Here is a 5,550-nt window from a genome sequence, read left to right as displayed (position 1 = left end):
TTCTTGGTGTAGCACCATTGAATTGCATCAGGTTCTGCTATTTGTTTGACACTGTTAGGGGCAATCATAACCAAGAGTGGTTGTCTAGATGGCTGAGGACAAACACCCTCCATAGGACCAGTATAGTTTCCCGATCCTTTGTTCTGAAAGTTCTCAGAATCCATCAAGCCATTCACCAGCACTTTCTTAGGGTTATGTACATGAAACAAAGCATGGTTGCTCAAAGCAATCCTCAGGTCATACTCTGAGTTTACCTCTGGGATTGCCTTTCTTTCTGGTCCAAAACATCTTTGTTGTACTGAGTTGGCACAAGTTGGCTGAGAGCAGAGGGCTTGGAATTTTCCTGCATTAAACTACATATTGTTTTCTTCTGCCAATTTATATATGAGAGATCCAGACATTTCAGTAGAAGATTAGCTTCAAGAGTATTCTTGACTGTCTGTGCTACTTTCGTGTTGTCAGCATAACTAGTAAGATTGGCTGCCTGTTTAGCACAAACAGCAGTGACCCTAAGACAGTTCCCTGAAGCACTCCACTTACTATCTTGCTATTAATGTCTTCTTTGAGAAGGCTCCATTGGCTGCCATAGCCTGGCTTCTGTCTTTTAAGAAGTCATCTAACCACTCTCCCAATTTCTCAGCTATACTGGGTCATCATAGCTGGTGATATATCATTCCATGACCAATCTTTATCAAAGGTCATTGCAAAATTGAGATGGATCGTACCCATATTTGAGTGATTCATAAGTTGTTTCCACACCCAGTCATAGTGCTGTAGAAGCTGTGTAAAGCAGCTTCTTCCTGAGCAGAAGCCATGCTGGGTGTCAGAGCAAATCATTCTCTTCTAGGAATGTAATCAGCTTCCCCACAACAATTCATTTCATGATTTTCCTGACATGTGAGGTTAGAGAGACAGGCTTGTAATTGTTAACGTCAGCCCTGTTTCTTCCTTTATGGATGGGACATATTATGTCCTTTTTTGATGTTTTGGGAACCCTACCACTTGCAGTGAAGCTTTGGAAGAGGAGGATCAGCAGTGGTCTTGCTCAGAGCTATTTGCATTTTTTAAGGAGAATAATTGGGAACCCTTCAGTGCCAGAGTCTGTTACCTTTAGTTTGATGTAACCAATAGTTGCTATCTCTTCATGTAGAGCTGTGGAATAACACACACACACACACACATGCACGCACACACACACATACACACACACACACACACACACACATGTATGTATGCATATACAAAGGGGTGCTGTAAAGTTCCTAGCTTTAAGGGTATTGCAAAAGGCCTGGTTGGGGGCCCAACCTTCCAAGTTCATTTACAGGGTTTAGAAAAACTGAAGGACCACTGCAATAAGTGTGTGAATCTGAGAGGGGGAATATGTTGGATAAAAGTCATAATTAACTCTGTGTGTGTTTGTGTGTACCCTTGTCTGGACATTATGAGATGGTTGTAAATGATGATGATGATGATGATCATCATCATCATCATACAACTGATATTGTTTGTTTTGCATGGAAAACATGTTCGTGGGGAAATATTAGCTTGCTTGGAAACAGGTGAGGGTTGGCAATTGGAAAGGCAGCCAACCGTAGAAAATCTGCGTTAACCAATTGTCTCTGATGCGTGCAACCATGGAAAAGTCAATGTTAAATAATTAGACACACACACACACACACACACACACACACACACACATACACACACACACATTCATACACACACATTCACACACACACTCACACACACTCTCTCTCTCCCACCTTCACAAACACACCCACACCTATACACACACATACACACATACTCACCCACACACATCTGTCATATGACAGATAACTTTTGAACTTTTCATAGTGAAATTCTCACATGGAATTCTCAGGCATTTCTAAACACCATCTTGTAAGAAAATCATGATTTCTCTAAGAAAGCAACATTTTTGGAAGAGATTAAAAATGTCTTTCTTTATGCAGTAGAAGCTTCCTGTCATTGCAGGCAAATGTGGCAAACTTCCTCTCGTTTCTTCATTTCTATTTTAATCTCTTGCAGGATTCAACTGAATTTCATTCTTTATTTCAATGTCCGGTAGAAATCATCGCGGACCTCAATTTGATTGTTCCTTTCCTGTAAACTCATTTGAAGTTCCTGACCCTTGACCTTAATTTGATAACCTCTGAATCTTGGCCATTTGTTTCTTGGGTTGTGACACTGTGTCCTCAATTTGGTGGTCCTGACCCAGTGTCAATAAGTGTTGACACTGTAATCTGGACACTCTAGGTAGAGAGTACCATATGTCCAAACTGTCAAACTCCCCGCCCCCACGCCCCTTCACCATACAGTTCATCACTGCCAGAGATATAGAGATGTAGTGTGGCTGTCTCTGGATGGAGAAAGGGTATAACTGCAAAGGCAGATTTAGGGGACATCATTTAGTCATTGTTTGGCCCTATGTCTGCTAATGAGGGGACAACACAACAACCAAAACAACAGTATTACTGACACCACCACCACCATCACAACTATCGCTACACATTCATTAAATGCCACACACACAATCAATCCATGTTATATATGCAGACACAAACACACACGTACATTACATCCACCTCTATATACAGATACACAGATATTACACTGACATACAGGCACATCCAGATATATATATATATATATATATATATAGATAGATAGATAGATAGATAGATAGATAGATAGAGGGAGAGATAGATAGATAGGTATGTAGGTAGTTAGGTGGGTGAGTGGCTTCGTGGGTGGGTGTATGGATGGATGGATGGATAGATAGATAAGCAAACAGACAGACAGACAGGTGTGTATATATATCATCATCGTTTAGCGTCCGCTTTCCATGCTAGCATGGGTTGGACGGTTCAACTGGGGTCTGGGAAGCCAGAAGGCTGCACCAGGCCCAGTTTGATCTGGCAATGTTTCTACGGCTGAATGCCCTTCCTAACGCCAACCACTCCGTGAGTGTAGTGGATGCTTTCTACGTGCCACCAGCACAGGTGCCAGACGAGGCTGGCAGACAGCCACGATCGGATGGTGCTTTTTACGTGCCACCGGCACGGAGGCCAGTCGGGGCGGCGCTGGCAATGGCCACGTTCGGATGGTTCTCTTATGTGGCACCGGCTTTGGTATCACAGCTACAATTTCCATTTATGTTGATCGATTTTGATTTTGATTTTGATTTTCACTTGTCTCAACAGGTCTTCACAAGTAGAGTTTTGTGTCCCAAGAAGGAAAGATATGCATAAGTGGACTGGCTACATCCCATGTAGAGGCCACGGGTTATGGTCTCACTTGTCCTAACGGGTCTTCTCACGCACAGCATACTTCCAAAGGTCTTGGTCTCTAGTCATTTCCTTGGTGAGACCTAAAGTTCGAAGGTCGTGCTTCACCACCTCATCCCAGGTTTACCTGGGTCTACCTCTTCCACAGGTTCCCTCAACTGCTAGGGTGTGGCACTTTTTCATACAACTATCTTCATCCATTCTCGCCACATGACCATCCCAGCGCAAACGTCTCTCTTGCATACCACAACTGATGCTTCTTAGGTCCAACTTTTCTCTCAAGGTACTTACACTCTGTCGAGTATGAACACTAACATTACACATCCACCGGAGCATACTGGCTTCATTTCTTGCGAGCTTACGCATATCCTCAGCAGTCACAGCCCATGTTTCACTGCCATGTAGCATGGCTGTTCATACACATGCGTCATACAGTCTGCCTTTTACTCTGAGCGAGAGGCCTTTTGTCACTAGCAGAGGTAAGAGCTCTCTGAACTTTGCCCAGGCTATTCTTACTCTAGCATTTACACTTTCAACACACCCGCCCCCGCTACTAATTTGTCTTGTGAGCTGCTTGGTTACCCTGCCAGTGCTGCTGCCATGTTAAAGGCATCCAGTCCACACTGTAACGTGGTTGGCATTTGGAAGGGCATCCAGCGGTAAAAATCCTGCCAAAACTAACCTCACCTGTACTGGTGCCATGTAAAAAGCACTGAGTCTACTCTGCAGAGTGGTTGGTGTTAGGAAGGGCATCCAGCTGCAAAACCCTGCCAAAACAGACACAGTGGCCTGGGGTAGATTTTCTACCTGGTTGGTTCCTGTCAACCATCCTACCCATGTATGCATGGAAGATGGACGTTAAACGATGATGATGATGATGATAGTGACATATACACATAGCCATTATGTAGACATGCACATACATGCAGAATACACCAACATTGCATATACAAACACTACATACACACACATAAACACTTTGAGGAACAACAGCAGAATACATTTACATTACTACTACTACCTTACCACTACCACCACCACTACTACTACTACTACTACTACTACCACCACCACCTTACCACCACCACCACCATCACAACAACTACTACTACTACTACTGTTGCTGCTGCTACTACTACTACTACTACTACTACTACTACTGTTGCTACTACTACTACTACTACTACTACTACTACTGCCACCATACACATTTTATGCTAAACCAAACCAATGATGGTGTGAGGTGGTGGTGGGGTGTCTTGTGACCATCCACACAAATAATGCTAAAAGAGGAAACCAACACCCTTTTATCGTCTGTTGTTTATGATCAAAAGTGTTCCGGCCATGGCTGCCCCTGCTTTCTGTGTAGCAAGGACTGCATTGACCATTGCAATGGCGGTGGTGCTGGAGGTTAGATTTGCGGTGACGATGATGGAGGCGGGGACAGTGGTCATGATGGTGGTGGTGGTGTTTTTTAACCCCAGGCCAAACCTGGTTGAGCAGACCGACGGCTAAAGGCGTTTCAGCCGTGACCATACCCGCTTTTAACTACTACTACCACCACCACCACCACCAGCACTACTACTACAACAAAGTTTCGGTCATGTGACCTCTCTTACGAAATTTTTTTTATATTGTGTTTATCCTGGCCGCTTCGCCCTTTCTACAACCACCACCACCTCCACCATTAAAGTTTCAGAGAGAAATCCCTAAAACGATGGGATTGGCATGGTTGGATTGTCTGATCAATCAAAATTGACCTGGGATTTAAAAAATAGCCAACAATATGTGCAGCACATGCAGATATGCACGGCACACACACACATACATTGTACAACACACAAACACATACACAGCATATGGATACACATATATACACAATGCGGACGCAAACACACACACACACGAAGGCAAACACACAGACACCAACATACAATTCCGCACACGCACACCCATGCACAAACGCGCGCACACATACACACAGCATGTACATTCGCATACACACACGGACGTATACACATGTCCACACATATACACACAATGTCACATGAGACAATGAAGGATCCTCTCCGAAGTCGTTCGACATGCTAGAAATAACACCCAAATCTCCCTCAAATCACATCCAGCTATCTGAATAAAAAGACTCATTAAATAAAGTAATCCAAGAATGCTCCCCACCACCACCACCACCACCAAAAGAAGACTGTATGGTCATAGTTGGAACGCCTGTCATCTTAGATTT

General features: G+C 43.7%; 1 protein-coding gene across 1 annotated transcript in view; it reads right to left on the bottom strand.

Annotated features, from left to right (window-relative positions):
- The window catches only part of LOC115229031 (phosphopantothenoylcysteine decarboxylase), a 25,618-nt gene extending 23,866 nt beyond the window's left edge, over positions 1-1,752 (bottom strand). The window contains exon 1 of the mRNA XM_029799459.2: positions 1,748-1,752. The gene's annotated coding sequence lies outside the window, so the exon portion shown is untranslated. The remainder of the gene's footprint in view (positions 1-1,747) is intronic.
- Between the last annotated feature and the right edge of the window lie 3,798 nt (positions 1,753-5,550).

This window comes from Octopus sinensis, unplaced genomic scaffold (assembly GCF_006345805.1).
Source record: "Octopus sinensis unplaced genomic scaffold, ASM634580v1 Contig11644, whole genome shotgun sequence".
Classification (NCBI taxonomy): domain Eukaryota; kingdom Metazoa; phylum Mollusca; class Cephalopoda; order Octopoda; family Octopodidae; genus Octopus; species Octopus sinensis.
This window is presented reverse-complemented; position numbering and strand designations above follow the sequence as displayed.